This window comes from Eschrichtius robustus, chromosome 17 (assembly GCF_028021215.1).
Source record: "Eschrichtius robustus isolate mEscRob2 chromosome 17, mEscRob2.pri, whole genome shotgun sequence".
Classification (NCBI taxonomy): domain Eukaryota; kingdom Metazoa; phylum Chordata; class Mammalia; order Artiodactyla; family Eschrichtiidae; genus Eschrichtius; species Eschrichtius robustus.
Window position 1 is genome coordinate 5,501,945 of NC_090840.1, and position 20,313 is coordinate 5,522,257.

Genomic DNA, 20,313 nt, shown 5'->3' on the forward strand with positions numbered 1-20,313 from the left:
CATGGCTGCCAGCAGGAGCACCGCAGTGGCTTTAAGAACATCATGCCTAGCTACACACTTTATCTTCGCGATGGAAGACAGAAGATAAAAATGCAGAAGGCAGCTCACCTCATCTTCTTGCCTGTCCCAGGAAGAGGGTAAGAGAGAATGATTCATTCCTCTCTTGACTATTTTGACCTTGCCTGGACCGTAGTGGCAGGGCTATTGACACCAGGAATAGTCTCAGCCTACTACTCAAGCATGCAAGAAAGATATTTTTTGTTATTTTTATATAATTCAACCTACATATTATTTTGACCTCCTCCTAATCTGCAGGAGTGACAAAAACTGGATCGTAGTTATTTTAAGAGTTCTGATCTCATTTCCGCCCTTCCCTTAGGGTTGGGTCTAAGTTTCTGGGATATAAATAGTACTGACATTGGGGATGGGCAGCCTTATGGTCTATCTCCTCCTCCCTATCTTTCAGCCACATCAGCCCCTGTGACATGTCCATCTCCCATCTGGTCCTCTGTCAGCAGTGACAGCACAGAAAGCCCCACGGAATCCTTTGGGGTAGAGATCTCCGGGATAACTTTTGTTACTCTTGGGTACTTGTAATATACTCTGCTGCTCACATACCATGCTTCAGGAAAATGCGAGGCTTCCTAGAAACATTATGCAACCGTTTCTCCTCTGGGATCTTGTTATTTCCCCAGGACCATACCTGGGGAAATAACAGGGGATCATACTACTTATTCAAGTTAGTAGCTTACAATCTAGGAAGGACATATATTAAAAAGTCGCTAACATGTATTGACTCTTAGTAAGTTCTAAGAGCTTTCCATGTATTAACTCATTTGATTCTTAAAATAATCCTCGAAGGATGATGCTAGGAAAAGACATTGTACTCATTTTATAAACGACGAAACTGAGACAAAAGGAAGTGAAGTAACCCAGGCAGATCTCACTTGAGAATTCAGACTCTTTAGCCGTTATGATGGATGTTCAGAATGGGGTGGTATAAGATAGGAAAGAGTTAATTCCAACTAGAGCCAGAGGTTGAGGGACAGTGAGAAAAATCCTTCATAGGATAAAAGGCCCTCGAGTGCACTCTTGAAAGACGAGTGTGTAAGTATTCCACAGGCTAGCACCATAACACCTGAGAAAGAAATCACTGTTTTAGTTCTCAGAACTTCGGTCTAAGCAACATTTCTGAGCAGTACAGCTGGAACAAAGGAAAGGCCAAGCGGTAGGAGACAGATCCCAATTCAATTCACCGCTGACTGCTCTGTGTGTCTGCATGAGTCACAGACTCTTTGGTAAATGAAAACGTTCTCGAAGATTAATGACACTGACTACAGTGGCAGTGAGTCAGGAGCTAGATGTCTAATAATCTCCTTCACTAGAGTTTCAATAATATCAGGGGAAGGATGAGAAGAGGGAAATTATTTAGGCAAATGTGACATGAGATAGGGACTGTCACATTAACTCATCCTAAGGACTAGAAAATTCCAAAAAGAGGAGGGAACAGTTTGCAAAGTCATTTCATTAGACTTTATTAGTTCACTAGCCTTCTCTCCAGCATTAGCAGGCGTGGACTTTGGCTCTATAGAGCACAGTGAAGACTGAAGTACCATTTGGACAGGATTCAATTATTTGTTCAGTTCCACAAATTTTCCCCCTGACAATGTTAACAGCATTTAGAGATGTGGAAATTGTGGCGCACAAAAGAAGTTAATGTGAAGGAACACTAACACGGGAGATATTCAACCCGGTTTCCTCCTCCATTGATTATCCCATCAATCTTTTCCCAACATTGTAGTTTTAAGGAAGTCTCCTAGCCTTTTCTTCCATCCCCTCTAAAACCATTGCCGTCTCATTCTTAATACTCTGCTGTTGTCTATTACTGAAGGGTACCAGGGACCTGCAAACCACCGGATGGGACGACCGCTCTCAGACAGGGCTCACTGGACTCTATTTCTTCTACTTCTATTCTTCTTCTATTCCACTCTTCTGTTCTCTAGCTTTCTGTCTCCTCAAATTCAAGGTATCCCCTCAGGAGATGGTCCCTGATCTTCAATCTAAAGCAGCCCTCAAGCTCTGTCCCAAGGCTGTATCATGGCTTTTATGAGCCCTGGGCACTTTTGCCTCTGCGGTCCCTTCCCCCATAAAAGTATACGTAAACATTATATTTTACAACTTCATTGGTATAAAGACAAATATAAAATATTGTCTTTGACCTAAAAGTTGTTTTTCTTCTGATTTTAAAATAAATGGGGAATTCCCTGGTGGTCCAGTGGTTGGGACTCCACGCTTTCACTGCCGAGGGCATGGGTTCAATCCCTGGTCGGGGAGCTAAGATCTCGCAAGCCAAAAAATAAAAAAATAATAAAATAAGATAAATTAAAGTACTAGGTGGTCAGTCCCAGGACGTCAGGGAGCCCATTACCTTATTCACTGCTCTATTCCCAGCATGAGGAAGAATGCCTGGTGCATCAATCATATACTTTAGCCAAGGGAATGTTTTAGAAAGAAATGTATCTGTTAGAATAGGGAAGGGAAAGACAAGAGACGGCAGAGACTGGTTGGGAGGCTAGTGTGTTTGTACCGGCAAGACTTACGGAAGGTCTAGGCCAGGGTAGTGGCCACGTGGAGGTGAAGCAGGTGTTCCTGGAGTGGCACAAGCAGGGCCAGCAAAGCTTGGACACAAACTGGATCTGTTGTAAAGCAGAAGGAGCATCTGAAGGTGACGTCTGTCGCCTAAAAAAATACGTTCACAACCTAGAAGCTGTGTTTTCTTCGGTGGGAATTTTTAGGACTTCAAGCCCAGGAGGTAGCAACTCAAGTAACCCTGAGAAAACTGCTCTGAGGAGGTGACGGGGGAGCTAAGATATATAGGAGTTTTGTGACAAAGTGCAGGTAGTAAGAACAAAAGACAACTGTTAAGAAAAGAAAACCAGACATCCCAAGTTAAGGAATTTAGTGCTTTTCTCTGTATGGGAAGATGCAAGAGTCTGGGCTCACTGAAATCATTCCTTTGACATGCACCTCAGCTCTCTGGGGCCAGTATCCTGTGTTTTCTCATCCTGAGTTTCCGCAGGGCTCACCTAGGGAGTGGCTGCAGTCTGATGGCTGCTAGATGGCAGGTAGGTATTCTTTGTTTCCTTCCTGAGTTCCCTGAAGCTCACCAGCGCACCAACGGAGGTGACTGCAATGGCAGATGACTGTGACATCCTTTGTTTACTGATGTGGCAGGCAATATTCCATTTCTCATCTGCATTCTTTTTTCAGACTACTCTTTCTCCCTAGAAGGCCACCCCCGTCTCCCAATGTACGTGCATCTGAATGCACCACCTGAGCACAAAGCACTAGCAGGTAGCCATTCCACCTTGACTCCGTGCCCTCTCTGGTACTCCTAGGGCAGTATATGAAGGAGAACATTAGTAGATGTTTATTCAGTTGAACTTAAAATGAGCAAAAGGAAAGTGAACATAAAGGGTATCATATTTTATGTCAAAAGATGACAATTTTAACTTCAGAACAGTAAAAGCAATAACCAAACAGCAATAGTCAATTCAGGTAAATCTACTTAGCTCAGTATAATTCTAAGCTTTACAACCATTTAGCATGACAAACTCGCAAAGCTAATTTCAACCTGGATGAATATTTCCATTTCAGAGTTTTAGTCTAATCAAGCAGAGTAAATTAATCAGAAACATCTGCCTTGTCTCAAGAAATGCCTTGATCACTAAACCAGCCTTAATGAGACAAGCAACTAATTATATTATCCCTCTAATACAAGACAAGGAAAGGTTAGGGTAAAGGAAGAATAATGTGCTTTCATGTAAGAAAACACAGATAACGTGCAATGATAATTCAACAATCTAAGGATTTAGAGATGACCTTTGTAATAAAAGGTGTTCCTCTTTTTGTTAAATTTGAGTTTTTCTTATTTCATAAAAAAAGCCCTTATGGTTAGCAAGTGGGAAAGGTGGGGGGGAGGGAATAAATTGGGAGATTGGGATTGACATATACACACTACTACATATAAGATAGAAAGAACCTACTGTATAGCACAGGAAACTCTACTCAATACCTTGTAATGACCTAAATAGAATAGAATCTAAAAAAGAGTGGATATATTTATATGTATAACTGATGCACTTTGCTGTACAGCAGAAACACAGCATTGTAAATCAACTGTACTCCAATAAAAATTAATTTAAAAAAAAAAGCCAGCTTTTTCAGTAGAAATTTTGTATAGCTCAAGCAAGTTAAACTATGAAAATGGAACTAACAGTAATCACACCTCCCAGAGAAAATCACCGTTTACATTTTGTTTTAGAGGTTTCCAGTCATGGTTTTTCTTTGCCGTGTGTGTGTGTGTGTGTGTGTGTGTGTGTGTGTGTAAGGTCATACATTTTTCTGTGTGTATAATAAAATTTCGATCGTAATGTACATAATATTTTTAACTTCTTTATTTTTTGACAATATGCCACACACATGTTCCCATGTCATTAAGTATTCTTCTGTAACATTTTTAATAGCTTAGTGATCCATTTCATTATTGTGCTATACTATACTCAGAATGTTTTCAGTCCTTCACTGTTATAAATAGTACTTTGAAAGGATCCTTACACTTAATTTTATATGGACACTATTTTTTTATTCCATTAATGTACATTCCTCTGTGTGGAATTTCAAGACCAGAGACATACAAGATATTAAGTCTTTTAATAAGTATGGTTAAACTCTTTACAAGATCTTTTTATAAAATTACATTGATATTGACATTCCTTGGGTTGGTCTGCATTCTCACAATCCTATGAATAATGAACAGCAACATACTTTACAGGTAAGGCTGAGCTACTTAATATGCTTAATCATCATTTGCTTTTTTCTTTTGTGAACTTGTTTGCGTATCATTTGAACATTTTTCAGCTGGGAATATTTTTCTTTTCCTCTTTGATGTGAAGAGCTTTTCAAATTCTTATCATGAAATATTTCAAATATTAAGGCAAGTTCGTGTGCACCAAGCACAGTGAGCCAGACAAACTGAAACGTCGGAGTTTGGATCAGCGAAAGGTTTATTGCAGGGCATGCAAGACTCACGCCTTTACAGCAGCTGATGCCCTGAAAGCCTAGCGCTCCCCGAAGGGTTTCCGCAAAGTATTCTTAAAGGCCAGGTGAGGGGAGTCACAAGGTAAGTGATCAGCTTGTGCACAATTCTCTGATTGGCTGATTGTGAGGCCACAGGGTGGTGTCACAGAGGTTAACTGATAAGTCCTTAGGCTCCAGGAGGCCTGGGGCTATGTGCTCAGGGTCCTCAAGTAGTTAACATCTTGGTGGAGGGTTTTCACATCTGCAAAACAACTCAGGAAATGTGCATCAAATACTATTATTCAGGTACTTCAGAGACGAGCTAAAGCAGAGGGTATGGGGAAGGCCTGTCCCCCCACCCCGACCCCCCCCCCGAAGGCCCCATGGGGTCCTGCTTGGTTACACAAATAAAGCATAAAGACTAATATAAAACACCTTTAAATCTACCATCTAGCTCTATTAAATCTCAAGAGTTCAGAATACTTACTCCAGTCTTTTTGTTTTTCAAGCTACAATACGTTACCCATAAAGTCAAGCCCTTGTTTACCGCCAATCTGAGATACAAATTTCTTCCCGCCTGAAGGGAGTCATGTTCTTGAACCCAAGTGCTTTTGATACTAATACCACAGTTGTAGGTGTTTATATACTTATAAATTTTAAGGTTTAGACGGATAACATATAAATGTACAATCTTTAAAGGATTTGAGTCATTAGTGTCTAATGTAAGATCTTGCATCTGTATTTGTAAATGAAATCGTCTTATACAAATCTTTTCTTATGCTTTCATCTTCTGGTTTGGGTATGAAGCTTATACTAACCTCATAATTAACTTGGCTGTGGTTCCTCCCCTTTTCTCTATAAAATATTTTGTTTAAGAAATGGATTATCTGTCCTTTGAAGGTCTGACAAAAATGGACCTATAACACTGTCTTTGTTTTATCTGTAGCTCTATCTGTCCACCATTCAAAATATTATTTACCCTTTTTCTCTCCTTTACCTGATAATAGAAGTTCTTCCAGTTTATCTGGGATATTGTCTTTTTATCTGTCCTGTGTGTTACAAATATGTTTTTCAAAGTTGTCACTCAAGCATCAATTTTGTTTATGGTGCTTTTTCATATAGAAGAATTTTTCAATTTATATCTTTGTATTTGTTTATTTTTAAACTTTTATATATTCTCTAGCACTATTTATTTAAACATTTAGTATACATAAATATTTTTTAAAAGTTAGTTTATATTGGAAACTACGGATCTCCAATAACTTTTTCCCAGGGTGTTACCAGTATTCCAACATTATTTATTGAATTTTTACTCCACTAATTTGAAAAGCCAGTTTATTATTTCCTAAATTCTATTTATGTTTGACTCAACATCTATTTGAATTCATAGATCTGTCCTACTGCTTTATTATTTTATATTTTATAATGTTTTCATATGAGTGAAAGGAAAATGACCCCCTGCCCTATTTTCTTCTTTTTTAAAAATCGTGTGGTCTTTTTTCAGACTCACCTCGTAATCATTTTTATATTCCAACCAACTTTTTAGAACTTTTAATCTAATTTGCATCAAATATATTGACTAAAAATGTATTCAGATAATGTTTTTACAATATTAAGTTTTCACGTTCAGGAAAGTAATGTCTTTTTCATTCATTCAGATTTTCTCTTTTATGTTTGTTAATAAGGTTTCGTTGCTTTTTTCATAAATATCATTTAAGTTTTCTGTTAAATTTATCCATATATATTTATTTGATATTTTCCCAACTATTGGAAATGTAATTGTTTCTTTTGTTTGCTGGTTTGTTTGTTTTCACTCATTTTCATACAGGGTCCAACTACTTGTTTTCTTTAAGGAAAATTGTAAACAAATTGCAAGTAATTATTGACATATATTCTCACCTGATTAAATTACTTGAATTTGATCTCTTATCTCACATTGCCAAAATTCAGCCATGGCAATTTTTCATTTTCAGGTGGTTTTGTGACTTTACTAAGTGGGTCTTGGGGTGCCCGGTAAGCTTGGCCCTTGGCTGGGGGGCTGCCCCATCCTTTTTCAGCCACTCAGTTCAAATCTAGCTTCGTATTCAGTTCTGCTGTGTGCCCAGTACTATGCCTAATGGCTCCATGTCCGTAGTCATCTTATCCTAACAATAGTCCTGTGAGGCTGGAAACATTTGTATCACTCTTAGGAGAGCAATCTCCGGTTCAGGAGGGGTAACAGTGTCAGACCAATCTTCTTGTCACATGAAATAATTTGGCAACTTCATCCATTGCTTTAAAGAACCAACAGAAAACATAAAGGGTATCTTGAGTTCTTACATGGGGTTAAGCCTAGCCTAATGCAGCAGATTTACTACCATGAGAAACTTGGGAATTTAAAGTTAGCGAATTTAGAGAATTAAATTTAGAGAATTTAAAGTTAGAGTGTGTGCTCAGAAAATATGCAGCACAAATATTGCCACTGAACATCAATTAAAAATAAAAAAAATGTAGCTCCAGCTCATTAAGAAGAGGTCTTTTAGTCATTTCTGAACAACTGGCATTCTGTTCCCAATTATACTACTGGCTTATTGAATAAATAAGCATTAAAGTCTGTTTGTCTTCAATAAGAACTAGTCTTATGTTCATACATGGCAAATTATACTTGTGTATTCTCTTTTTTCTCCAGCTCTAATTGCTGGGTGAATGTGATTTGAATCTATTTTTTTAAGAACACTGCTTTATATGTATCATATTTTAATGAGAATCAATGTGATTTGAATCTGTATTTTTTAAGAACATGGCTTCATGTGTATCACATTTTAATGAGAATCACTAGAGCCTGACCTTTAAGGGCTTGAAGAACTGATCATTCTTTTAGAGAGAGTAAAGCTAAAATGACAAATCCATGAACATGGAAGAAATTGACTTAGGGAGGGTTATTTAATTTTTTTATCAATTCCATACCTAAAAATATTATTAATGAAATTTTGAAACATTAAAAAAAACTGGAGCACATAGAAGAATAGGGTCAGCCTACATAATTTATTTTTGGGGGGTTGAGGGGGGAGACAGCTCTCCAGCTTTGAAAAAGAAAGTTTTATTTTTTTTTCCTTGTCAGGTTCTTTTTTTATTATTAATTTTTATTGGAGTATAGTTGCTTTACAATGTTGTGTTAGTTTCTGCTGTGTAGCAAAGTGAATCACTTATACGTATACATACATCCCCTCTTTTTTAGATTTCCTTCTCATTTAGGTCACCACAGAGCACTGAGTAGATTTCCCTGTGCTCTACAGTAGGTTCTCCTTAGTTATCTATTTTATACATAGCAGTGTATATACGTCAATCCCAATCTCACAATTCATCCCACCCCCCTTTTCCCCTTGGTAACCATAAGTTTGTTCTCTACATCTGTGACTCTATTTGAAAAAGAAAGTTTTGTCTACTCAGCTGTTTATACCCGCCATTTCTGTCACTATGAAGAAGGAAATTAACATCATTGAGCACCTCTGTGTACCAGAGCCTTTCAACACATCATCTTGCCTCACTAGGTCTTCAGGATCTGAGACTCGCATACCCTGCTCTTGGTGGGGGAGAAGAAGAGGGAAATGGGATACCTTTATGGTCCTGACAACCAATCAGTCTAAAATAGAGGATGGGGCAGTGTATATAGATAATCTCTACTCTGTGTCCAGCAGTCATGGCTCCTTTTCAGACCGTATAGAACCGTATAGGGTCTTTGTTCAAACACAGCTATACTGGACACGACAGAGAGAAGCCAAGCCCTGAGAGGTGAACCCTGAATTGAAGCCAGGGGCAGGCTGAGCTCACATCGCGAGCCTGAGGACCACCCCACGGAAAGCCCAAAGCTGTGGGGACTCATAAGCTCACCCAGGACCAGAGACTGCCAAGGTCTGGGCCACGCACAGTAGGTCCTTCTCATGCTCAACTTCCACAGCCAGTAAGCACTCTGAAGGCGTCCTTTTGGAGGGAGCCAAGGAGAGGGGGAAGGTTTGGGAGGGGAGGTAGAGCCCCAGAGAGCTGCCCACACGTCCTGGGTTTCCCTGTGCTCCCAGGGATGAAGGATGAGGCATGAGGGGTTGTTCTAAATGCTTCCCACCAGCCTGAGGCAGTGGGGAAGGTGGCTGAAAGCTGACAGAAACTCATCCAAGAGATATTTGTATACAAGCCAAGTCCCTGAAGCAGAAGCCACGGATTTGGGAGTCCCAGGCAGGGTCCAGGTACGGGGCACAGCGGAGCCTGGGAAAGTCAGGACACAGTGTGAGCCAGGCATGCGGCAGAGCCCAGACAGAGACCAGAGACCTTCCCCGAGGGGGCTGGACAAGCCAGAGGCCAGGGGTCCTCCCTTAACCCTGGGTCCCCCACGAAAGGGTGGGGAAGAGGCGAGGGAGACTTTGGACTTACTGGGTATTTATCCAAGAGACACCCAGTTTAAACCAGAAGTGACTGAGTTATGTCAAAGTGGCAAGATTTTCCCGTCCAAGAAATGGAAGCTTCTGGGTTAGACTGAGTTCAGCCACAAAGAAACAACAAAAGTTTTATGTTTGCCCTGATAGGTTTTTAGTCCATGAAATCATACTTGACTGTATCAGATAAGAAAACTCTCTCCTTAGTAAAGCAGGTTTTGGTGGCCTTTCTATCTCATTAGAACCACACAGCAAGCCTCAACTACTTCCTTTATTTCCTCATTCAAGATATTTCTTGAGCAGGGACTTCCCTGGTGGTCCAGTGGGTAAGAATCTGCGCTCCCAATGCAGCGGGCCAGGGTTCAATCCCTGGTTGGGGAAAATAGATCCCACATGCTGCAACTAAGAGTTCACATGCCGCAACTAAGAGTTCACATGCCACAACTAAGAAGCCCGAGTGGCACAACTAAGACCCAGTGCAGCCAAAATAAATAAATATTAAAAAAAAAAAATTTCTTGAGCAGCTAATAAGTGTCATAGTTGGTGTCCTTAAGAAGATCAGTGAAATGCGATTAGCAGAAGATTCAACAGAGGACAGTGATAGCTCCCACAGAAGAGGGTACGATTTGAGCACAAAGGAAAGGGTAGTTAAACCCTTATTAGCTAAAAGAATAAAGCAGTAGGACAGATCTATGAGTTCAGATAGATAGAGTCAAGCATAAATAGAATTTAGGGATTAATAAACCAGCTTTTCAAATTAGTGGAGTAAAAATTCAATAATTAATGTTGGAACACTGGCAACGCATTTGGGAAAAGTTATGGGAGATACCTAGTTTCCAATATAAACTAGAAATTTAAAAATCTTTGCATATATTAAATGTTTAAACAATACAAGGATGTATTGTACAGTATGGGAAATATAGCCAATATTTTGTAATGACTGTAAATGGAGTGTAACCTTCAAAAATTGTATAAAAAATTAAAACAATTTAAAAATTTAAAAAAATACATTTGTAGTATCAAAATAATTAAAAGAAAATATATAAACAAATAGTGCTAGAGAATATATGAACACTTAAAAATGAACAAATATAAACAAAGATATAAATTTTAAAATTCTTCTTCTATATGAAAGAGTACCATAAACAAAATTGATGCTTGAGTGACAAATTCGAAAAAAAAATCTTTGTAACATACAGGACAGACAAAAAGATAATATCCCAAATAAACTGGAAGAACTTCTATTATCAAGGAAAAGAGAGAAAAACGATAAATACTATTTCAAATGATGGACAGATATAGCTGTAGGTAAAACAGAGACAACGTTATAGGTCCATTTTTGTCAAACCTTCGCAGAACAGAGAACCCATTTCTTAAACAAAAATTTTTATAGAGAAAAGGGGAGGAAGGGGAAGAGAAAGAAGGCAGCTAGTAGTTAGCCAGTCAATGGAAGAGCAGTGGGGTCCCATTTCCAAAAGAAGAACTAGCGTTTACAGTACTGAGAGGCAGCAAAGGAGAAGCAGAGGCTGGGGTGGAGAGTGGGGAGGTGGATGACGGAGGAGGGTCGGGGTCCAGGAAGCAAAGACGGTGTGTGCAGTCTTAGGAGATGCAGACTTTAAATAGGCAGATGAGAAAACCAAACACTGGGCAGTGCAGAGAGGGAAGTGGTACCTTTACACTCCGCTCCACGTCGGGTCCCCGCTGCTGGGCAGGAAGCAACCCCTTTGCAGCAAGCAGCAACCGCCTCCAAAGTGCGTTCACCACCCTGTCCTTCACCTCTCTGGGCATAAGTTCTTTGCAGAAAGATCTTGCTCTCCTTTTTTCTCCCCTGCAACCCCCGGAAATGGCCTTTTTAAGGAACATTTAGTTGATGGCAATTTATATTGAAAAAAGTATGCAGGTTTGTGTGTGTGTGTGTTTTATTTGGTGGTATTTTTGTTTTCTGTTTTTTGTTTTATCTAGTGTTCAGCGTTAAAAGATTTCAACCTACTCCTTAGCCTTGAAGGGGTTTTGAGACTCTAAAGTTTTGCCTTGCTCATTCTTTATAGAGTAGGGAAAAGATCCCACATACTGGGAACACAGTGGATAGAAATGTCTAGTTTCTAAAATAGAGATGAGTTGGAAAATTGTCAAAAGTGCTGGTGGAAAGTTTGTCCTGTTCTCGCATCTCGTAAACAAACACTTATGAACTGTGGTGTGTGTGCTTCAAGGTGCTTGGAGACTCTTAACATGTTGGGAGTTTTCCCTTCGCATCTCTTTCCCTTGAGAAATACACAACATTAGCCAAAGGGAAAGCAGATTAGACCAGATGAGGGTTAAAGAGAAGAGCACACGTTCTCAAGGCACTCAAAGTAGGGAAGAGGTGGTTGACAGAGAGACAGAAGGTATCCCGCCTGGTTTGGCCCAAAATGCAAATAAAAATGCAACCTAGTTTCTCTTAAGTATGGCAGAAGCCCCATTTATTTCTGAGAATCCTCTAAATCAGAATTTGAAATAACTCTAGCTCACAGGGTTGTACCTTTGTACCTTCTGTGAAATAAGAACTTACAAAGCAATCTAAAAATGTAAGCAAGAGTAATGCTTAAAGCTTGAAACTATTTTAGGGAATTTAGAAAACCACTTTATATGCAAATTTTGTTCCTGAACACTGAATATCCTCATAAATTACCCATTTACTAACGTATTCACTTACACAGAGGTCTCCTATCCACCCACACGCCGGCATCTTCACGGAGTGCACGTCACGGATTTCAAAGGAATTGAATAAAATTTCTTAAGGTTCCAAAATCAATTTTTTCCCCTTATCACACTGATGGTGGCCAAACTTCACTCTGCCAAGAACTTGCAGTTGAGGCCACAGAGAGAAAATGGGTATCAGGTGAGCAGGTGAAAAAGTGCACGGCTCACCAAAGGGCTCCCCTGTGTGGGGGGTGTCAGACACACGCCAACCACAGGACGGCATGTGAGAGGTTTTTAAAAAAATGGGACTTCCCTGGTGGTGCAGTGGTTAAGAGTCCGTCTGCTAATGCAGGGATACACGGGTTCGAGCGCTGGTTCGGGAGGATCCCACATGCCCACCACAAGTACTGAGCCTGCGCTCTGGATAGAGCCCATGAGCTACAACTACTCAGCCTGTGTGCTGAGACTAGTGAAACCGGAGTGCCTAGAGCCCGTGCTCCGCAACAAGAGGAAACACCGCAATAAGAAGTCTGCGCACCGCCAAGAAGAGTAGCCCCCCGCATGCAGCAACAAAGACCCAGTGCAACCAAAAATAAATAAATAAACTGCACTTACCAAAATTGAAAAAATAAATAATTAAAAAAAAAAAAGAATGCAACCCAGAGGTAAGCTATTCTAGTTCTTGAAAATAATACTTGTTTATTCTGTCAACTACTTTGAACTTGTGTTAAATAATAGTAGAGTTTCCCATGTTGTCAGTCTTTTGGCGATTCATTAAATGTCACCACCGGAAGGGACTGTGGGGATTATTTGGTCTGAGTGTCCACCGTCCATTGGCAGTGGGTAGAAGGTTGGACCTCAAAAGCTCCATCCACGCCCTAGTCCCCAGAAACTGTGGATATTTCCTGGATATGGTAAAAGAGGGAATATTATCCTCTGTGGTCCAAAATATGTGATAAAGGATTTTGAAACGGCTCTATCCTGGATCATCAGAGCGTTCCCTAAATTTAGTGACAAGGTCCTTACAAGAGGGAGGCAGAGGAAGTTTTCACGGACACAGGAGGCGGTGGTGATATGACCACAAAGCAGAGACCGCAGTGGTTCAGACACAAGCCAAGGAAAGCCAGCCGCCGCCAGAAGGTGCAAGAGGCAAAGAACAGCTTCTCCTCTGGAGCGTCCGAGGGACCGTGGCCCTGACGACACCTTCGTTTTGGACTTCTGGCTTCCAGAACCACGGGAGAATACGTGTGCTGTTTTAAGTCACACAGTTCGTGGTCCTTTGTTTCAGCAGCCCTGGGAAACTAACACAATGTCTCCCCCAACGGGGGAGAAAACTAAGACCCAGGGAGGATGGCTGCCTCAAGCCAACAAACACCAGAGACAGAGGCAGAGTTGAAAGCAGGCTCCCTCCTCACCTGGAGCTTCAGGTGGGCACGGGCGCCACCCCAGTGCCCTCTCGGCCGCTATCCTACCTGATCTTTCTACCACGTTGGACACCATTGGTCTTCTCCTCCTCTTCCATTCTTGGATCTCATGGCACCAATACCTCCGATTTCTCTCCTTCCTCTGACCTCGTTTTGTCCGTGTTGTTATTGTTTTGCTTTTGCCTTTTCTGTTTCCCGGTCCACCTTACACGGTTCACCCCAAAGGTTGGGCCCTCAGCCTCCTCCTCCCACCCTGGGCGCTTCCCTGGGGACCACTCCCGGTCCCACAGTTGCGAGGACCTCCTGTAGCCCTTAGTTGTGTTGTCACAGCCGTGACTTCAGGGTTCAGATGGGAACCCCCAGCAAATGGAAGAGGTTAACTCTTGAGGACCCTGAGCACACAGCCCCCAGGCCTCCTGGAGCCTAAGGACTGATCATGTGAACCCCTGTGACCTCACCATCAGCCAATCAGAGAGCTGTGCACCAACCCATCACATACCCTGTGACCCCTCCTCCCTCACCCGGCATTGGAAAGTGCTTCAAGGAAACCCTTCAGGGAGCTCGGGGTTTTCTGGGCATGAGCTACCCTTGCGTGGCCCTGCAATAAACATTCCCCTGCTCCAAACTCTGACGTTTCATGTTGTTTGGCCTCACGGTGCGTCGGGCACACGGCCTTGCGCTCACGGCCACGGCATTAACCTGGAAGCAGCGCCTTCGTGGCGTCCCAGGTCGGCAGTGGCATTTATGGGTCCGGAGATCAGAAGCTGAGTCAGGGCTGGACTAATGAGCCTGGGAAGGAAACGAGGCATTCACGGATTTACCTGCTGACAACCGCATGCCCCAGGGCCCTCGGGCGGCATAGCACCTCCCGACTTTGTCTCCGCGATTGCCCTTGTGGGCTGGGTCTGTGCTTTCACCCTTGTTGTAGGGCTGAGGGTGCCTTGCCCAGCCCCGTATCCTGAGGCCAGGTCAGGCGGTGTGGTGAGTCCCACCTGAGTTAACATACCCCCCGCCCCCCAGGGCATCATCACAGCAACTCAGGGGCTGGCATCTGCTGGCAAAATCCTCCTCGTGTCCAACCTTCCAGCCTAAAGAGGGAGAGAAAGGAGATGCAGGAAGAACTCATGTCGTCCTTTAGCATTTAGCCATTTCCGTGTGACGTGAGGCCACACAGCTGAAGGACAGAATACTGACCCTGCGTGCGTGTGTGTCTTACAGAATTTCAAATCATCACTCTTTTGCCTCGTCTTCCACATGAGAACACAGATGAATGAGATTTTGTCCGTTTGCACAGAGACAAAATAGAAGCGTGTCCCAAACTGCATGCCTTCAAAGGCTAACCTCACAACACCAGGTAAAAAATAAAAATAAATCCTGTCACCTTCTGGAACAGCTGGTGTTCTAGGTACAGGCTCAGATGATCTGAATGGTCTCCAGAATGATTCTTCAAGATAATGTTTTTCTTTGTAAAGCGGTTCTTTCAGACAGTCTTCTGCTTTAGCTCTTTGCATACAGCATTCATCCAAATCAGTTTTCTTCCCTCAAAGGTTTCTTGCCTTTTTTCTTCCCCTGCCTACTCTATATTCTGCTAGAAGCCGTGGTCATCGTGATATCCTGGACCGGAGTTCAGTTAATCAGCGCCCCGCTGGTGCTGTGCCATCTCCACCCTCTTAACTACCCACTCCTGCAAGGCTTCTAGGACCAGATGAAAAGAGACGAGCAGTTTCCTTTAACAATAGAGCTTACTCAAAACAGGATTCTTCAAATGAACTTTTCAGTTAGAAGGTTATACCTGCGGAATTTCAACCAGCAGCAGAGGTTTATTACACTCTGTTATTTTCAATTCTAACTTCAAGGTTTTGAAATTCAACCCCAAACTCAAAGCAACGCTTTTCTAGTTGAGCACAGACAGCGATGCTCTGCTGCCCCCGTGTGGCGGAGTTCGGTATTTCACCCCAAAGAAACCAGATTTACAGCCAAAACAAGAGGAGGAAGAAGCAAGCACTGCCAAGAGGCTTTTTTTTTTTTTTTTTTTTTAAATTACCCATATCTTGATTTTCTTTTACGAACAAAAGGCTAGAGTCAAAAAGCCAACAGCTATTTTATAATATGCTTATAGAATTTTTTTTTTAATTATAAATTTTTAAAAGCCTTCTTCTAAATTTCAAAAGCCTTCTGATTTCAAAAGCCTTCTTCTAAATTTCAAAAGACTTCCACAACTGTAGAAATAGAGAACATTATTTAAGGTTGCTTTTTAGTTCATGCAACACTGACGTGGGAAGCAACAAGAGATATAATTAAAATAATAATATCTATGTGAATAAAGTGAAGTTCCTATTCATCAGAAAATGATGTACGCAGCCTGCAGAAAATTGGGAGTTTAGATAAGATCCTGGGTGTAGGGACAGCATCACCTCCCTGGGAAGTCTCTGTCTGGAGCCCCTGAGGCCGAGGCTGGGTGACAGGGTCTCGTGGATGCTCTAACCTGAGGTACAGGCGCTGTGGCTGGAACAGCACTTACTGCGGGGATCCAGGGAGAAGAACCACACAGAGACAGACCCTTTTCTGGAACCTCGCTCCTCTGCACCAGGAGTCCCCTGGGAGCTTCTGGGAAGCGCTGTGTCTCAGCCGCACCCCGGACCCTACGGAGCCAGGGGCTGCATTTTAACAGCATCCCGGGGGAGTTCATGCATGTTAATGTTGGAGACCCACGGAGCCAGAACAACTGAAATGACCAAGACCCGCCAACCGGGAGGGAGGTGTGGTGGCCAGAGGGGGCAACCGTGGTGACAACGTGAGCCCCATACTAGAAGCGCCAGAGGCAGGGACCCGAACGGCAGGTGGCGGCTTGCGTCGGTTTCCTAGGGACAATGTGGTGACTTCCCAAGGAGTAGAAGCAGGGCTTTGTTACTTAGTGGTGGTCACTGCTTCTCCTGAGTCACCCTGCAGGGCAACCTGGAGGCGTCACCATTAAGAACAGCCGCCGTGGTAACAACAACAATGGAAATTCTAACGGTGACAAACCCAGTGACACTTTGAGTCGCCAGGCCCTGTGCTGAGGGCCTTCGTGCATTGTTTAAGGGGATACTCAACAACGGTAGAGGTAGAGACATGTGTGCCAGGACATAGATTAAGCTAGCGCAGCAACGCTTAAACTTTAGTGTATATGTGAAATATCCTTAGGAGTGTGTGAACATGCAGATTCATGGGTCCCAAGGCTAAACTTCTGAATCGGGGAGTCTACTGTAGGTCCCCGAATCTGCCTCTTAAACTGTGATTTCTGGGTGGTTCTGAGGCAAGGGGTACCAGGATAACATGCAAAGGAAAACTTCCCAATGACAGGGAAGGATGTTGGCTTTAATCTGTTTTCTAGATTGAGTTTACATTGTAAGATACTATTTGCAGGAAAGATCCTGCAGTTCAAAGATGTTGAAAACTGGCTTTAGCTTAGCGTTCACTGCCCCGCACGAGCCACCTCTGAGACCCAGCTCCTGCCGGGCTCAGCCCAGGACACGGAATTCCACCGGGAAGCCCTTGTCTTTCCTAACACGTTGGGGGAAGGGGCAGGAACATTTGAGAGTTGAAGGACCCTGCAGATCTGAGAGTTTGCTGTGGTTTCCTATCCACAGATGCGTTCACGTCGGGCTTTTGTAAAGAGGAACACTCACTACTATTTTTCTCATATTCAATCTCTCATTTTAAATTAATTGATATTCATCTAAATATGCTAGTATGACTTACCCACAAAAAATACAGCAAAGTACGTTAATTTAATAAATAGGCTATCTCAGAACATTTAAACACTAATTGAAAACATAGTCTTTTCAAAAGTCAAATGCGTCAGATGCTCTTAAATAATTGTAATTCCTTAAAAAGCAAACAAAACACTCCTTAAGTATTACAAAAGTTTTATAAAATGCTTTAGTTGCACTGAAAATGCTACTATCATGGATTTAAAAGTACTTCTTCATGATCTCTATTCCATTTTCATCTCTTTATTCTATCTCTTCCTAGGTGTATTATTGAGTCACGTTGTCTTCCCCCCAAATTTCTATGTCCTAACCCGCAGTCTCTCATACTGTGACCTTGTTTGGAAATAAGGTCTTTGTAGGTGTAATTAGTTATGATGAGGTCAGAGTGGTGAAGGGTGGACCCCTAATCCAATATGACTGATGTCCTTATAAAGGGGGAGATTTGGACACACACAGAGAGAACACCACTTGGAGATGAAGGCAGAGATCAGTGATGTACTACAAGCCAAGGAAAGCCGAAGTTTGCCAGAAAACACCAGAAACTAGGGAGAACCATAGAGTCCTTTTCACAGCCCTTGGGAGAAAGCAGCCCGGATGACACATTGGTTTTGGAACTCTGCTCCAGAACTGGGAGACAGTACATTTCTGTTATGAAGACACCCAGTCTGTGGTACTTTGTTACACCAGCCAAAGCCAACTAATGTAGGTATAATTTTACTCACTTTAACCAGAGAAGTCAGGGCAAAGACTCAGACTGGCCAGGGCTGTGGGTACAGGTTGGCCTATGATGACTGAGGCCAGGAAACTGAACAAGATACTCATTTCTAAGCAACAGAGGGTAAGGGGAACCTCCCTGGAATTTTTGGTCCTAGATGTGAAACAACTTTATGATCCTAAAAATTGCTGATGCAGAAGTCAAGGATGTTAAATAAACAAATTCATCACCAGGTTTTTAAAAATGCTTTTTTACTTGCTCATTATAATAGAGAATTCTTAGGATTAGACCATTTTTTAAAAAAATCATTTCTAGGGCTTCCCTGGTGGTGCAGTGGTTGAGAATCTGCCTGCTAATGCAGGGGACACTGGTTCGAGCCCTGGTCTGGGAAGATCCCACATGCCGCGGAGCAACTGGGCCCGTGAGCCACAATTACTGAGCCTGCGCGTCTGGAGCCTGTGCCCCGCAACAAGAGAGGCCACGACGGTGAGAGGCCCGCGCACCGCGCTGAAGAGTGGCCCCCGCTTGCCACAACTAGAGAAAGCCCTCACGCAGAAACGAAGACCTAACACAGCCAAAAAAAAAAAAAAAGTATTGACATGAGAAGTATCATAACTTAAAAAAAAAAAATCATTTCTAAATGTTGGTACTCTGAAAGCACAGAAGCTTTTTATTTTTTTATTTTTTTATTTTTTATTTTTAAAATTTATTTATTTATTTATATTTTTGGCTGTTTTTGGGTCTTTGTTGCTGCATTCAGGCTTTCTCTAGTTGCAGCGAGCAGGGGCTACTCTTCATTGCAGTGCGCAGGCTCTAGGCGTGCAGGCTTCAGTAGTTGTGGCACATGGGCTCAGTAGTTGTGGCTCACGGGCTGTAGAGCACAGGCTCAGTAGCTGTGGCGCACGGGCTTAGTTGCTCCGCGGCATGTGGGATCTTCCCGGACCAGGGCTCGAACCCGTGTCCCCTGCATTGGCAGGCGGATTCTCCCCAGGCCACCAGGGAAGTCCACAGAAGCTTTCTGAATACCAAGGACTCCCAGTAGGGAGCAGGCCAGCTGCTCCTCACGCTACCAGAGCAGTGATGGCTTTGCCTGGACTCCTGGAAATCTACAGAAGAAGAAGGATCAAGGAACTGGACAGGGATATAAGTTTTAAGCATCAAAACAGGGTGCAGCCCAATCTGTGGCCCACCTGCCCCTCCCCGACTCAACACCCCCCAGAAGAGCAAGGTGCCAGGAAGAGTGGCCGGCTGGGCTTCAGGCAATGTGTGAGGTTCCTGCGGCTGCCAAGCTCCGTCTTGTTGAGACCCGGGCCCCCAATCAGGACAGAACAGTGAGAAACCCGAGGACACGACAGTTGTCAGTGCCCTTGATAGCCGGGCACTGACCTGGGATGGGTCCCCTCACCCCATTCTCGCAGATAAATCTTGTTGATTGGATTTTTTTTAAATTTTTGGTCGATCTTAGTTCCCCGACCAGGGATCGAACCCATGTCCCCTGCAGTGGAAGTGCAGAGTCTTAACCACTGGACCTCCAGGGAAGTCCTTATTGACTGGATTTTAGTAGCTATGGTTTCCTCTGCCCCACCTCCTTCCTTCTTTTCTTCACAGATCCTGTCTTGCCCCTTGGACAGGAGAGTTTGGGACAGGTGAGGCCATATGACCCAACCAAATCAATCACATTTCTTTCCAGGACTTTCTGTACAGTGAGTGTGGAAGATTGTTCCATGCATGTGGGCACTGCTGGAAGAATGTGGGTCTGGGCTCCCCATTTTGTGGAGAAAGAAGGTCTATCAAAGGAGAGAAGGAAACAGCACACCAGCAGAGAGGAAGAGGGGGTGAAGGGGAGAGGAAGGGAGAGAGAGAGAAAGAGAGAGAGAGAGAGATGACCACGTCATTTCAACAGCTGACCTTCTCAGCCCTAACCTTCTCTCTTGGGCCCTTGAACCAATGAATTGTTTTCTGTTTAGGTGAATTTGAGTTAATTTCTGTCTCTAGAAAGCAAGAGAGTCCTGTCTAATAAATACAGCATGGAGTAAAAGCCTTCGGATCAGACAAACAGAAACAGGGGCTCAGAGAGGAGATGTGCATCCTTCGGGGCCGTGTGACTGTTCTAAGATCCTCCCATATTTTATCTCATTTCATCCTCATGACAACCCCATGGTTGGTACCTTGCCCAAAATCACACAGGTAATAAGCGGAGGGGTATTCAAATGCAGGCACTGCTGCACCCGAGTTCTGGGGGCGAGCTTTCACACTCA